A 17,208-nucleotide genomic window follows, 5' to 3' on the forward strand; every position below is an offset into this window, starting at 1 on the left:
TCAGTAGATTAAGACACATGTTTCTGTGTTGTACAAATTTGACATACTTACCTTTTGCTTTTATCAACTCAAAATTTGGAATTCAAACAACAGCCATTTTATTTCAGCATGCTGTGTCTAATACTGTCATAAAATTTTGACACAAGAATTTAGACTTTGAAAAACTTTACTGAAGTTTATAATGAAATGTAAAAACCAAGACTGGACAGAATTTTCCTCTTTTGATGTGTAGGGGACAAGATAATCTTGTGGTGTACCTGGAGAAAGAGGAAAGTAAATGTATGGAAGTGACAAGAATGGAGTGGAGATGAATTTAAAAATGTTTTGTTTAGTTTTAAAGAAGTCTTTATAAAGGAAACATAGGTAAGTTTGGGGAGTGGTCAATATTTGTAAAATACTATTTAAAGGTAATGGTAAAAGTAATAACTATTTGTGGAGATGGTATTTTTCTTTCTTTTTTCAGATTAGAAGGGCAATTTTATTAATTTCAAATAAGAAAGTAATTTTAAAAATTTACTAGTCATATACAGAAACACTTTGTTAGATTGTGAATACCCAGAGGTTGTTAAGATTATATATATTACTTAAAATTGACATGACAATTTCAGTATCAGCAGAATAAGTCAAAATATTGCTGAGTTTAGACAATAAGCTCCTGCATTCATTGTGGATCATTTCATGACAATAATTAGTCAAATGAAAACTTCAGAATCTGCTATACAAGTCTAGATTAAAGAAGTACAATCAGAAGTAATTTTAGGAATTAAGTCTATGCCAGACCTATCTTTTACACTTGAAATGGAAAGGCTTTTCTATGTCAAAGTACTGAAACATATCACTACATACAGACTTGCCTGGAACTCCTGAACCTCCTGCTTTTATATCCCAGACCTCAGAATTAAAAGCACATACCCAAACATCTATTTTAAATTCTTAATGAAACACTATTATTTTTACATTTATTGTTTTACAATTACTTATTGATTGAGTTTACATCCCAATCAGAGATCCACCTCTTCCCAGTCACCCCACCATCAAAAAGCCTCTCCACACACTATCCCTTTCTTTTACCTCTAACCCTAAGAAATGGGAGGTTCCCCCTTAGGTACCAATCCACCCTGACATGTCAAGTCACTGCAAGACTAGGCATATCCTCTCCCACAGAAACCAGATAAGTCACCCAGTTAAGGGGAGCAGGATCCACAGATGGGTAACAGAGTCAGTGTAAGCACCGCTCCAGTTGTTGAGAGACCCACATGAATACCAAGCTACACATCTTCTTTATTGTTTACTCTTTTTTTATTCACATTACAGCTTGATAGCAGTCCGCCCCTCTGCATTAAGTGCCCCCCTCACCTAGCCCCTCACCCTATTTTTCTCCACTGAGAAGAGAGAGAGTTCCACTGCCCCCTATACCAACCTACTCTGGGACATCTAGTCACTTTAGGTCTAAGCATATCTTCTCCTACTGAGATCATACATGGCAGCCGAGTTAGCAGGAAAATTATTCACAGGTTGGCAAGAGAGTCATGGAGTGTCATGGTCCACTACAGTTGTTGTCTCCCATGAAGACCAGGCTGCACATATTCTACATATGTGAGTGGTGTTTAATCCAGCCCAAGTATGCTCTTTGGATGGTGGTTCAGTCTCTGAGAGCTCTCAAGGGTCCAAGTAGGTTATTTGACTCTGTTGGTCTTCTTGTTGAGTCCCTAATACCTCCTGGTCCCTCAGTCTTTCCGCTAACTCTTCCCGAAGACTCTGTGAGCTCTGCCTTTGTTTCTGTGTGATTCTCTGCATCAGTTTCCTTATACTGCTTGGTGGATCCGCTCAGGGGACAGTTGTGTTAGGCTCCTGTCTGCAAGCATAATAGAGTACATTAATAGTCTCAGGGGTCAATTCTTCCCCCATGGGATAGGTCTCAAGTTAGGCCAAACATTGGTTGGTCATTCCCTCAAACTGTGCTCTGTCTTTGTCTCTGTACTTTTTGTAGGCAGAACAAATTTGTGGTAGAAGGTTTTGTAGGTCAGTTGGGGTAATTATCCATCCACAGGGAATCTCACATGGTTTAAGGGGTAGTGAATTCAAGCTCCATATACCTTACTGCTAGGAGTCTCATCCACAGTCATCCTCATAGATTCCCTGGAGCCTCACCCATCCTAGGTATCTGACATATCCAAGAGATTCCTTGCATTTGCCTGCTGCTGATTTCCGTTCACTCTACTGTCCCTCTACCCCAGGCTCTCCCTACACCTGAGAGCCCCATCCCATGACATCCCACCCCCAATGCCCTCTCCATTCCCTCTTCCACCAACTTCCCTCACTCCATCCAACTCTCATGACTCTTCTTGTGTTTTATTTCCCCTTCTGAGTGAGATTCTAACATCGTCCCTTGAGCCCTCCTGGTTAGTGAGCTTATTTGGGTCTGTGGATTATAGTGTGGTTATCCTGTACTTTCTGGCTAATATCCACTCATAAGTGAGCACATAAAATGCATGCCATTGTGGGTCTGGTTACCACACTCAAGATGATGATTTCTAGTTCAGTGCACTTGTCTTCAAATTTCATGATGTTCCTGTTTTTAATAGCTGAGTAGCATTCTATTGTGTGAATGTACCACATTTTCTTTAGCCATTTCTTCAAGTGAGGGACATTTGAGTTGTTTCTAGGGTGAAGGACATCTGGGTGGTTTTAAGTCTCTGGTTATTGCAAATAAAACTACTATGAACATACTTGAGTTAATGTCTTTCTAGTATGGTTACACATCTTTTGGGAATATGCCCAGGAGTGGTATATATACTGGGTCTTCAGTTAGAATTATTCTCTATTTTCTGAGAAACCAACAAATTGATTTTCAGAGTGGTTGTACAAGTTTAAACTCCCACCAGCAATGGAGGAGTGTTCCCTTTGCTCCATATCTTTACCAGCATATGGTGTCCCTCAAGCTTTTTAATCTCACAAATTATGATTGTGTAAGGTGGAATCACAGAGTAATTTTGATTTTCATTTTCCTGATGACTAGCTGATGACTAAGGATGTTGAACATTTCTTTAAATGCTTCTCAGCCATTAAAGATTCCTCTGTTGAGAAATTCCTGATTAAGTCTGTATCCCAATTTTAACTGTGTTATTTGGTTTCTTGGTATCTAACTTCTTGGGTTCTTTATATAATTTGATTGTGACATTCCATTAGAATTATTACACTATGTGGGAGAAAATTGATTTTCTATTTTGCAGTAGGTTTCATTGCAAATAATTTCTTAGTTAGGGGTAAATTTTTGTGTTCACCTCCCATTGTCCATGAAAGCATTTTGTCTGGTATGTATTTGAACAGGTTTTTGAGAGCTATCACAATATTTATGAGGTTGTATGTGTATTAGCCGTGTTGTGACTGAGTGGTGCTATTTCCTTGTAAACACCTCCAACATACTCTGGCACTTACAATATTTCTGCCTTAAGAGGGAAGTTAAACAACGAAGTTTTCCTGATGCATGTATACAAAATACTGATCAGAGTACCAAACCTCTAATATATAATAATATACTTCTACTAATAAAAAATTTATAAACATGACATATGATTTTGACAGCTGGCATGAAGACTTCATGATCAATTATCTCTCCCTAAATCTCACAATATGAATTTGGCCCCTGGGATTTGCACAAAGCTTTGAGTTCCATTGACAACTAGAGATTTTAAGGAACTTTGAGGTATCTTCTGCCCATAATTTAGGATGGGTCTGCTTGAAGAAAGAAAGGGAAATTGATAGGCCTACAAATTTGGGAAAAGTATATATTTATCCAGCCTTGAACTTAAAAGAGAGTAGAGAGTCCTAATGGCAGAATAACAAAAGCTGGACAGGCCTTTAGGCCTTTATCTCCAGTCAAATCAGACATGGAACAGGTTAGAAGTTTGCTATCTTTATTATCTAGACATTTGTAATCTTCATTCTCCATTTGTGGCACTTCTTTAGATCTTTCTGCCTAAAAGGGGTCTGTTTAAATTCTAGGCATATATATACTGCAAATTAAAGTCCTCTTAGACAACTTCACTGTAGACTCACATTCTTCCTCCTCCTCCTCCTCCTCCTCCTCCTCCTCCTCCTCCTCCTTTTTCTTCTCCTTCTCCTTCCTTTCTTTTTAAAATATCCCTTGAACTTGTATTTGTTCTGTGAATCCAAATTGATTCCATGATTGAAATCCTTCCTGAGTAAAGTATTATCTTTTAACAAATCAGGAATGATCTAATTTTGCTTTCGCAGATGTGCCTAAGAGGAGGAAACTTCATAGCTAGTTACTCCAAAGTCACTCAGTATACTTAAGACCATCTTCATCTGAATAATGATCTAACAGGTAGACACAACAGAGGAGCTGCTGAGAAAGCCCTAGCTCACACTTCTGTTTTTTTTTTTTTGTTTTTTTTTTTTTCTGAATGGTTTAGGTTATGACCTAGCATTGATTAAGAAGGTTATCATATATTTTGTTGAGCTGTGGACTTCATATCTGGCAATAATGACCATCTGTTTAGCAGGATGCTAATTGCAACAGTGATCCCTATCATAGAGTAAACTTAAAAGATTCTGTTTAGATCTGTGATGTACAGGAAAACGTATGTCAGAAAGAAACACTTTATGGGTAAAAGCATTTGGTGAAAGTTACAGGGTCAATGGACATACTTCATGCATATGGAAAAATGGAAGACAATACACATATACAATGGAATTTAAATCAAAAGTTTAAAATGTGGCAAATGAAGCAATTATTAGTAAGTGAGACAGTTTAACAAAAGAATACTTCTCAGTTTCTGGTCTGCTTTACTGGATAATGTTGAGTAACAAAGAAAGACAAGGCTTATAAGAACAGAATGGGTTTGCACTACGTTTTACCACCATCATTGCTGGTTGCTGTGAGGCTACCTGTTCATTATTCTCCTGAGGCAAAAGTAATATCATTGTTATTGTAGCCAATGAAGGCAAAAAGAAAAGGCAAAAAGACCCATGAGCTGTAGCCAAGTTGCACATGCTTTCAGCTGCACCACATAATCTGACCAAATAAGTGACTTATTTGACAGATGGAATATCCCAAGCAAGGACATTTTTGTTAGGGTCTGCATCACAGTGGGTGGGAAATGTGTATCGTGGAAACAGTAATAAATTCCCAAATCCTCAGACTCCACTCTGCTGATCTTGAGTATGAAATCTGTCCCTGACTCACTGCCACTAAACCTGTCTGGGACCTCAGAAAATCTGTTGGAAACCTTGTAGATCAAGAGCTGTGGAGACTGGCCTGGCTTCTACAGGTACCATTCCAAATAGGTGTCTCCATTACTGTGTAAAATGCTCTGACTAGACCTGCAAAAGATAGAGGCTTGATCTCCAAGGCTGACAGGCAGGGAAACTGGAGTTTGAGTCATCACAATATCACTGCTGGAAGCAGAAATAAGTACAGAATCATGCACAAATTTCATGACCAATCTTATTATTTTTTAATACATTTCAACTGAGATGTTTTTTATACATACAATTCTTTATATATTAAAATTCCCTTACTAACAAAACAAGTGAAGTAGAAGCCCCAAGGTGCTTCTGTACATAACTTAGACCATCCCATCCATCCATGCCATAATGTTCATTGCAGCACAGGTTCTCTCCCATCTGGAACCTCCCTATCACAGATATACACCCAACAGGCCTCGTCCTGAAGGATAATACCTGTCTACTGATACGTGGTACAACACATGCAGTGAGCAGTGCGACTCAGATACCTTCCTCTCATAGATATACACCCAACAGGCCTCGTCCTGGTGGATAATACCTGTCTACTCATACGTGGTACAACACATGCAGTGAGCAGTGTGACTCAGTTCTTGTGCTCCCTCCCCATTCTCAATTCCTTCTGTTCGGGATCAAGAACATCAGCACCAACAGCCTACCAGGGAACTTCATTTTGAGGAGGAAGCCTGAGAAGACTTTTCAATCACAACAAAAAGATAACTGACTTTTTTTATCCCAAACTGGAATGGGTGGTTCCTGCCAGGGGAACAATATGCAAAGGCCTGGGTTGATGTTACAATATAGATAGAGGGAAGTACCCTTACAGCTTCTTATGACTGCAAAAATAACAAATCCCCTTCTAATGCAGAGAGCATTAGTGCTCTCAGATAAGTACTGGAGAAAGTAGGAATTTGATCACATAGGCCTGTCTCCTCAATAGAGGAAATATATACTTGGTTTTCACCTAAAATACTGGAAATGAATGTTGTTAGTAAACTGGAAACCTTTTCTATCTATAAGGCCTCATCTACATTCCCCAGAATCTTCCTTTATAGGCTTTCATCATTATTTTCCTTTCTCATTCAATCATATCCTCCCCTAGGGGAGAAGTCACATGTACTTTGCAAATGAATTTCAATGTAGTCATGTCTTAGGTTTACTGTTCAAATGAAATTGAGATAAAAGATTTTGTTTTTTTATTTTTATACTGTACTTAAATATGTCTAAAGTATACTACCCTCACGTCAGACTTTAGACATTTGAAATACCATCACCTAACTACTTCTTTCTTACCAGAGTTTCCTTCTTGCCACACATGGTTGGTTTCTCTACTAGCCATGATACTGGCAGTGACTTCCACAGCTGGTACCAAATATGAGGGACACAACCCTTAGAGAAGATAAAATTTTCTTTAAATAGAAATTAAAGGTTCAGGAAAATTAGGCCTCATGGCCAAAGGATTGGTACTGTGAGACAGTAGAAGTAATATGTGTTCTAATTAGTCCATTGAGACAAAGCATTTTGTACAATTGTTACCATGGTTGTTTAAAATGAGAGGGAACTAATAATGTAAAGAGTGTTCCAGAAAGAGTAATCACTCTCAATTATTTATTTTAAAAGATAGGGGAAATTTTTCTATTGCACAGATCCTCTAAGGTTTTGGAAAGACAGGCAGATTTGACTCTGGGCCTGCTCATGCTTCCTGTTTGACAGGCATGTTCAGAAGTCAGAGCTCACTCCTCACATACATGCCTTGAATGTAGAAGGACATGGGAAGAAGCAAGTGGTAGCAGCTTAAATACCATTCCCAGCTTGTCTCTGACAGCTCACCAATGAACTACTCCCTGATTGTCCACAGGGAAAGGAATTGTGCTCATGTAATAAAGCTAATGCTCTGTGAATGTGGGATGATGTTACAATGGTTGGATATGAATCTTCATGTACTCTTTGTCAGAATTAATAATTATATGATATACAAACACGAAATATTTTAACAAAAATTTAATAATTACCTATGTACAAATAGCATATTTTTCATTTCTATTTGCTTCACAACTGCTATCTTCCCTAAACGGACCATACTTAGACTAACACCTTATTCTTCTCTGGTGTCATGCTGGTCCTCTTTGGCTGTGAACCTTCAGTAACAGTAAAAAACAAGCTCAGTATAGCAGGCACTACAGTCCTTGGCATACCTCTGACATACTGGTCTCTCAGATTCTCACAATACGTACATAGTACCTGACCTAGTTCAACATTCCTTAGTATTATGGACTTAAGTTTTTGGATACCATGACTAGAAGTACACTACCCCTATTTTTATCCAGTCCTCAGCAGCATGGCACAGAAGAGAAGATTCTTCCTCATTATTTCAATAATGATCCAATGTCATAGGCTGAACCTTAGCCTTTTAAACCTCCCATTCTAAAACTTCCCTATTTAGTCCCATGAAAGAATGTCTGTGCTAGATTTAAGTGCACAGGTTATGATCCCACCAACACTGTCAGCTGAATTGCCGGCCACATGAAGAACAACTTGAATTCCAGATAGAAGCATGTATATATATATATATATATATATATATATATATATATATATATATATATATATATATGTTGCCCACTTGTGAACACCTTCAGACCTTCAGACTGCAAATCTATGGATTACTAGGAATCCAGCCTTCCTTGAAAAAAAGGATATGTTGTACATATCCTTTCTCACATTTGGGGTGGAACTTGAGGTGGGGTGGGACTAAGAATAATGCTTTCTCTTTTATCTCTAAAGTATCTCATTTTGTTTATTTATTTATTTATCTATGAATTTATTTATTTAATGTATGAGTGCTTCATCTGCATGTACACCTATAGGCCAGAAGAGGGCATCAGATCATACTATACATGGTCATGAGTTACCATGAGGTTGCTGAGGATTGAACTCAGGACGTCTCGAAGAGAACTGAGTACTCTTATCTGTTAAACCATCCTTCTGGTCCCTAAAGTATCTGATTTGGATAACACTGGAATGAAATAACAATCAAATGACATAAACTCCCAAAGAATATCTTTTACAGATGACCTGAAGTTCTGTCTTCTTCATCTACGTTGCAGTTTGAGGAATTTAAGTGTGCACATAGATTCTGGCTTGGCCCAGGCAGATGGAATCTGCTGAGGATAGCCACTGGCTGTTTTCAAAATAGCATGAGCACCCTTCAATGAGTGGACAAATTCCAAGCCCCCTGACCCTTCTGAGTGTTTTTTTTTTACAATTGCCCATTGTATACATCACTCTTCCAAGGTTCTTGAGCTTATACTGCATATTCTAATGCTCAAGTTTTCTTAAGCACATGCCCATTTTTTAATGACTATTTCCTTTTAAGTAACACAAAGTATGTTATGTAAACATAGTTAACCTCAGGTGCTCATGTATGCTCTCCTGGGTAATTTGCAATGTATGTTTTACAATGTGTAATTTTACAATGTGTAATTTACAATGTGTATAAGACTACCGACAGTGTACTCTTAAACTGTTTCCCATAACCATTAGGTCACAGTATTTTTCTAGAATCTGACTTAAAGCATCTCTTCTAACTCTGTATCCTCATTTATATCAGATCATATAATGTTCAAATCCAAGCAACCAATTTTATAATTCTTTCTCAAAAATAAACACCAGTTTACATAGTGTTTCATAATGTAACCCCAACTCCACTCACATTCCTACCAACTTCAGAAATGAGCCCCATTCAGAACTAAATAATGCCAGAACATGTGCCTACCATGGTCTCACTTAACAAAACCTCTCCAGGTATCTCATTCACATTTTCCTAGAAACAGATTTCTAAGACATTGTCATATACCTATGTATTGAACAGTTGAAAATGCTATCCAAAGTTGACTTGTATCACTCATTAAGCTAAAAAAGCACAAAACACACACCATCTCATACTTACATTTTAATGATTTTATTCAGTAAAATCATGATCTCAAATTTAAGAAGGGTTCTTATATCTTTTCTCCCAAAACTTATGGATCTGGTCAATAAAGTTCAGAAAAAGTCATTCTCTGAGATGTATAAAATCAAATTGTGTAAGATTATTTAAAATACAGGACATAGTATACCATTTGACAATAGCAGAAACCAAGCAATATTTTAATATATTTGCTAAGTTTTCTAGCATGCCTCTATTGTTAGCCTCTTCTATGTGAAAATGTGATGCTTGAATCTAGTAGAAGGTTTACAACATCTCTACTCCTCTGGTGGCAACTAACAGGTGACCTACAGAAACATTGAATATAGGAGCTCTCACCTGGTAAATGAAATAACATATAAAGGTGTTATTTTTAAGGTACTTGTTCAAGGAACTTCCTTGTCCCTACTCTTCTGTTTTGCATTGCAATCAGAGAGCTTGGCTGAAGGCTCTTGCTGTAAAACCCCCAGTCTTTAGAACTAGGTTCCAATTCTCTCCTCTGAACTCTGCTTTTCTGCAGAGACCCTAGCATGCTGTCCGTCTCTTGTTCTAAGGACTAAATTCTCCCTTCAGTACCCTACCATGCAATTTCCTTTGGTTTTTATATCCACAGCATTAAGAATTCTTATATCTCTTGGTTGTCTTCATTCATCTCAGTGTCCTCTGAAACCACAACACCACAGCCAAACATGTAAAAATTTGTTCTTTTAAAAAGTTTCAATTCTAATTCATGTCAGAGAAACACACATGTGATTATATGTAACTATATAGAATCTAACAAGTGCAAATGAGAATAACCACGTGGTAGCTGTCATTCTGATATCACTTAATTCAAATAATTTAAGATATAAAGTATTTAAGATATAAAGGAAAGTGAAATTATAAAATTTTAAACTAAATGGATATGGCTAGAAGTAGATTGAATTGGGTAGGGTAACCTTTGAATTGTATGCTTAACTTGAGTAGTTTTTTTAATCCAAAATTAGAAATTAGAAAGGAGCATTGAAGTTGAAAGGGGAACTAAAGATCATAATGGGAGAGATAGCACAATGGTTGTGATGGTTTGTACATGCTTGGCCCAGGGAGTGACACTATTAGGAGGAATGGCCTCATTCGAGTAGGTGTGTCACTGTGGTTGTGGCCTTAAGACCCTCATCCTAGCTGCCTGGAACTCAGTCTTCCACCAGCAGCCTTCAAAGGAAGGTAGAACTCTCAGCTTTGCCTGCACTGTGCCTGCCTAGATGCTTCCCTGCTCCCACCTTGACGACGATGGACTGAATGTCTGAGCCTGTAAGCCGGCTCAATGAAATGTTATCCACTTAAAAGTCATGATATCTGTTCACAGCAGTAAAACCCTAACAAAGACACAAGTGATATGAATGAGCCAAGAGTCTGATTAATAGGGAAACTTAAGTCTGAAGGTGTGAATTGTAGGGCACATGGACCATGCAAACAGATGGAACTGGTGAGGTTAAGCATGTCCAAAATTCAAAAATCTCAAAATGTGAGACCTGCAGGAGGGAAACTAACTCTGTCCCTGTTTCCTGGCCTGGTTCTGAGCATGTAACCCAAAAACTCTCAATTACATGGCCACAGATTGTCAGTCAAATAGCATAGCACCTAGAATTCTTCTCTATGCAAATAGAACAGCTTGGGGCAAGAGAAAGCATTTAGCCGCAAATCTCATTCCACTCCCCAAGGTTCTTAGAGTCCCAGTCTACATGTAATAAAACACATAAGTTGTTTCCCCATAGGTCATTAGAGACTGGTTGATTTTACTTGGCTGTAATACTTAGGGATGATACTCCCCTTGCCCCCGAACCACTCATCATTGGACTTTTGGACTCACCTGCCTGATGAGGCTTCTTTCTCTTGCAGAGACTCTCATCAGAGTGTAGAACCCCAACATCACCACTGTCACCATAGCTACCAATGGACCAGGAGCCCAACCCATCACGTACTGCCTGAATGTCTCTATTCTTTTTATAGGAGTTGTAATGCTTTTCAGCATTCCCAGGTGGACTAGAGTGACATGATACCGATTCATCCTGGACTCTGCTTCACCCCCTTCAAGTCTGGTGGGAAGCAGCATCTGATGCCCTAGAAGGAAGAGGTAGATTGCTGACCCAACCCATTCCAGATTTTTCCTGCCCTCTTCAAGCCAGTGTGCTGGAGGCATCTGGGAACCCTGTGAGGAGAGATGAAGCTGGAATCACAAAGGATGATATTCTTAATTTAAGCAATATGAATATGCAATTGCCTCTAGTTTCCTGCAGTTTATATAATTTTATTTTATTTTTGAACTACATTTCTTTATTCAGATATAAAGAAAAAGGAAATAGTAAAATTTCCAGGTAAATGGTTGTAGCTGGAAAGGATTGTATTGCTGAAGGCAACCTATAAAGTTGTATGCTTAATTTGGAGTAGTTGATTCTGAGAAATTAGAAAGGACTCTTTTTGAGTAAGGAAGGGAAGAAAAGATCCTCAGAGGGTTGAGGAGAGAGAGGGTTGTGGAAGAAAAACTAACATTAAAGATGTTGTAAACAGAGTGGGGGGGGACAAAATACAGAAGGAAATACAGAGACCAAGTGTCCAAAAGAGACTGAAGGAAAGGCCATTCAGAAACTGCTCCACCTGGGGATTCATTCCATACACTGTCACTAAACACAGACATGATTGTGAATGCCAAGAAGTTCTTTCTGACAGGAGCCTAATATAGCTCCCTCCTGAGAGACTCTACCAGAGCCTGACAAATACAAAGGCAGATGCTTGCAGCATTGGACTGAGCATGGTGTCCCCAATCAAGGAGTTAGAGAAAGGACTGAAGGAGCTGCAAGGATTTGGAACCCCACAGGAAGAACAACAATATCAATCTACCAGATCCCCCAGAGCTCCCAAGGTATAAACCACCAATCAAAGGATACACATGGAGCAACATATGGCTCTAAATACATATGAAGCAGAGGATGGCTTTGTCGGCCATCAATGGGAGGAGAGGCCCTTGGTCCTGTGAAGGCTGGATGTCCTAGTGCAGGGGGATGTTGGACTGTAGAAATCCTGGGGTGTTTAGCTATGCCCCCAGACTCCAGAGTCCTATCAAGTAGTCTCCATTTAACCTGCATGTTAGGTCACCTATCTGCCTCAAGATTTACATATTAATGAATTACCTAAAGGCTGGGGTGTAGATATCTAAATTTTCATCTCCCTAGCTGCTCCTTTTTCCCTGCTCCCCAATATAATGGAGCCCCTCCTGGCATTTTGTGGGAGAGCATGCCATCCAGACATAACTAACATGACAGTAAAATTTCTATATCTTCGATTCCCCGTGTCTCCTGGAACTCTGGACTCTCTTTGTGTAAGTGGGAAACTAGCAGCAGGGAAGACCCTCCCTGCTGCAGCCGCCCCTGGGGCTCTCTCCCCTGCAGTAGCAATCTGGACACATGCCCTCACAGGCTGGCATCGTCCCGGCTGCGGGGACTCCCTTCCCTGCCACCAGGCACCTCCCTGCTCCTAGGACCCTGCTGTCACTGCCAGCAGTCTGTGCTGCCGAGTCAGCAGCATTGGCGAGATCGAACCATCAGCTGGGACCACCACTGTAGTTCCCAGGAGGCCTGAGCCGCGGCTCTGAGGACCTTCGACTGAGCTGCGGTTCCAGGGACTGCATCAGCCAGGGATGTGGGCACACTCTGACCCACCCCATACCACAGGGTGGATAAGAGAGTGGGTAGGTGGGGAAGCACTCTCATAGAACCAGGATGAAGGAGAATGGGAGAGGGAAGTTCCAGAGGGGAAACCAGGAAAGGGGAAAACATTTGAAATGTAAATAAAGAAAATATCCAATGAAAGAAAAGAAAAAAAGATGTTGTAAACAGCCATAAATAATTCATTTGATAATTTTCATATATATTGATATTAATAGTATAACATTGTTTAAATAGACTTAGACTGCATAGGGCATAATACTCAAGAAAAAAGCTTTAGGTAGCCAAGTAAAAAGCCCTGTGCCAGGATTGTATTCTATTTCTTCAAGATGTTGATCAGAAGTATACTAAAGATATCTAAAACAGTACATGTGATTATCATAGCTCTTGATTGCTGTGGTAGTTTGGATAAGAATATATCCAGAAATTAAATTAATTGAAAACTTGGTGTCTTAGAGTTTTACTGCTTTGAACAGACACCTTGACCAAGACAAGTCTTATGAAGGACAACGTTTAATTGGAGATAGCTTACAGGTTCAGAGGTTCAGTCTATTATCATCAGGGAGTATGGCAGCATCTAGGCAGACATGGTTCTGGCAGAGATTAGAGCTTTACATCTTCATCTGAAGGCTGCCAGTGGAAGACTGACTTCCAGGAAGCAAGGATAAAAGTCATTATCCCAGGTCTGCAGTGATGCATCTTGTCCAACAAGGTCATACCTCCTAATAGTGACACTTTGTGGGCCAAGTGTATGGAAACCATCACATTCCACTCTCTGTCCTCTATAGGCTTGTTCAAACACATGAGTCTATGGGGCCAAATCCAGCCACAGCATAATAAAAAGTACATTTAGTGCAACTTACAAAGTCTGCATACTCTATAGCAATTTCAACAATGTTAAATGTCCATAGTTCAAAGTCTCTTCTGGGATCCATTCAACTTAACTGTAGTCCCCAAATCAAGACAAGAAGTCTACTGGGAAATCTCCATTCTCTGTATCTTCACATCTGATGTCAAAGCAGTCTTCAGATCTTCAACTTCTTTTTTTGTCCTGGTTGACTGCAACAAACTTTCTTTATTGGGCTGGTTCCACTCCCTGTTAACAGCTTTCCATCATCAGATATACTTTGGCTATGGCATCTCAAAAATCTTGGAGTCTCCAAGGCAACTTCAATGTTATAGCTTCTTGATTCAATGTCTGGAATCCATGGTCTTCTGTGCTTCTCCAAGGGGCTGGCATCACTTCTCCAGCTCTGCCCTCTGTAAGCCCAGGTTGTTCCACTTTACTGACACTGCTGTTCTTGGTAGTCATCCCATGGTCCTGATATCTGGCATATACTGGGGTCTTCTGCTGCAACTAGGCTTCACCAATAGCCTCTCATAGTCTCTCTTCATAGGACAAAGCCTAAAATCATTTGCATGACCTCTTTATTCTTAGGTAGTAAAAACAACTGAGGCTTCACTTTCAACAGTGGCCTTCCCTTGCCTCTCATGGTGCCAACCCTCTGCTGTTGTTCATGACCCTTTCCTGCCTTCAAACGTATACCACCTGGTAACTCTTACGTATTACCAAGTAAAGCTGCAGCACAAGGTATAACCTTGGACATCTCTGGAACATACCTTTTTTTTTTCTCTCAGAAAACACTTCCCAGAAGATTTTACCTCAGGGATGCTGGTCTCTTCTTAATCACTATTAATTTATTAGCTCCAGCTAACCAGCATCAATTGTACCAGTAGTCCTTCTATTTTCACTCTAAACCCAGAGCCTCATGGCCAAAGCTGCCAAGTTCTGCTGTTTGCAGGCTGGAACATGCCCCCTTGCTCTATTCCATTATCACTAGGGAGTTTTCACTGCCTAAGCTTGGCTGTCCTTGATCTTGCTCTGAAGATTGACCTTAAACTCACATATTTACATGCTTGTCTCCTGTGATTAAGCATATGTACTACCATACCTGGATCTAAACTTTGCAGAGTAGGATCTTTCCCCAATGTCTCTTTTCTCCTAGAACAGAGGATTCAGTTCCATTTCATTTCCTGGTGCACCTTTAATACTTGAACCATATACTTTATAGTGTTCCTTTCTAAGCTTGTTAGGCTAGTTCAAAATGCTCTTTATGAGACTTAACCAGAGGACAATGTCTCTGCTGTGCTTTTTTGAAACTTCCTTTGTCTAACAATTAATATAAGTCTCTTTACCTTAGCCTCAGGTAGACTCTTCAGAAAAGGGTAAAAAGCAGTGGTATTCTTCACCAAAACACCCAAATCACAGTCTCTGTGCCACATGCTGAAATTAACATGGAATCACAACTGTTTCCCAAGCCTTGCATGGCAATATGTTATCAATAAGCTATCTTTAAAGTAAAAGTCAGAAAAAAATTATTCAATCTGGGCACATTGGGAAGTGGGACAATACATCCAGAGAACTGAGACTTGAAGAAATGAACATTGAAGTGATCCTGGTCAAAGTGTAGTCCTACCCACCACTGACCAAAACTTAGTGCATTTTCCTCATCCAGTAAGGCATTTTATGAAATATCATCCCTGCATAGAAGTTGCTGCCTCTTCTCCAGCATGAACTCTCATGGAATGTTCCATTTCCTAGGGGTTCATTTTTCATTAGCTGAAATTCAGAGGAAAACATTATCTCTTAAGAATATACTTTGCCATGCTGGATTCATTATGTCAAACCCAAAACAAGGATCTTTCCAGGTAGCTTTGTTTCCTGATGCAAGGGTGTTTTGTTCAGGGCTATAACACTGTGGGAGGAAATTCTAGCAGTTGCAAACAGTAATAAACACCCACATTTTCAGACTCCACTCTAGTGATTCTCAGAGTGAAATCTGTTCCTGACTCACTGCTACTGAACCTGTCTGGCACTCCTAAGGCAAGGTTAGACATCGGATATATGAGTTGCTGAGGAGACTGGCCTGGCCTCTGCAGGTACCAATACAAATAAGTGATGCCATTACTGTGTAGGAGACTCTTATTAGAACTGCACGAGATGGAAACTGACTCTCCAAGAGTGATAGGATTGGAGACTGCAGCCTGGGTCATCACAATTTCCCCAGTGGCTCCTGCAATAAGAGAAATAAATGGTTATGTGCAAACAAATGATACAACGAAGTGACTTTCCTTCCTTTATTTTGTCTACTCACTGTGTTCATGACTTTCCTTCATACTCTAAAAGTGCTCCACATAAAATATGTATGAAGAGGGAACAAAGAGGGTCTCCAAAATCACCTGGCCTTTTGGCTTTGGAACTTGTCAGAGTTGCAACAGAAACATGGGGTTTTGTCTCTTCACCATTTCATCCTTACAAGCCCTTTAGTGGAAAACAGAACTGTATATCTCACACATGTACACAACCTGCATATTCATTATCAGATCATCAGAAAACCCCATCCCACCACATTCTACTTCTTCATCTTTGTCTCCTTACCAGGGATCCAAAGCACAAGCAGCCCCAGAAGCTGAGCAGGGCATTTCATTCTGGGAACTTGATAGGAAGAGTCAACAGTAGTCAAACAGACAGAGGAGTTAGCTTTTACCCTGGACTTGAAAGAAGAGGAACTCCTTAGGGAGCAAAATGCAAATCTCATGGTTGGTACAGCTGTGTGAAAAGTACCTAGAGAGTGAAAAACCCCACTCTCAATAGTCACTTGACAAAGTGTCTGCCCTGTTTGTAGAAAAATAAATTCAGTCCTCACTACCAATATTACAGGCAGCTGAATTGCACTGTGAAAACTGGAATCTCTGTTAATGGAGACATACAGGGTCTAAAGAGAAAGCATCACAATGTGGTCCCACAGAACGAAGGTAATCTTTTCAATAACCTTTGTATTTGTTCATATTTTTCACCATAGCATCTTCCTATATAAACATATCTAGTTTTGTTAGTTTGTTTGTTGTAGTTTTGTCAAAGTTGGGTGCCTAGTAAAGAAAACTGAAGAGACATGACAAATAACTCTCTTACTAGACTTTTTAATGACCATTTACCACAAGAATGTTACACATTAAAGATTGGACAGGACACTCTTGATTTGGAAGCTGACTGCAAAAGGCAGAACATAGTCTTAGAATCTCCTTCTGTGCACATTGTTGACCAAAGCAACTCCGCACATCTCCAATTAGAATCGTGCCACTGATGGTAAACAAAATGAGTGTCCCCCCAAAAAATCTAGTAGGAAACAGTTGTAAATTCAATTTACAGTTTATTTAATTGACTTTTAAGTCAGTTAGAGGCATGTGTCAACCCCTCTGATTTCTCTGCCT

At 39.6% G+C, this 17,208-nt stretch overlaps 1 long non-coding RNA gene across 1 annotated transcript; it reads right to left on the bottom strand.

Annotated features, from left to right (window-relative positions):
* Positions 1-15,900: 15,900 nt before the first annotated feature.
* Positions 15,901-16,484, bottom strand: LOC114634192. The gene is made up of 3 exons (XR_003713287.1): positions 16,376-16,484; positions 16,177-16,258; positions 15,901-16,010 (listed from the first exon to the last, which is right to left on the bottom strand). It is a non-coding gene; the product is annotated as an uncharacterized LOC114634192 (long non-coding RNA).
* Positions 16,485-17,208: the final 724 nt, after the last annotated feature.

The sequence above is a fragment of the Grammomys surdaster genome, unplaced genomic scaffold (genome assembly GCF_004785775.1).
Source record: "Grammomys surdaster isolate TR1022 unplaced genomic scaffold, NIH_TR_1.0 903, whole genome shotgun sequence".
Classification (NCBI taxonomy): domain Eukaryota; kingdom Metazoa; phylum Chordata; class Mammalia; order Rodentia; family Muridae; genus Grammomys; species Grammomys surdaster.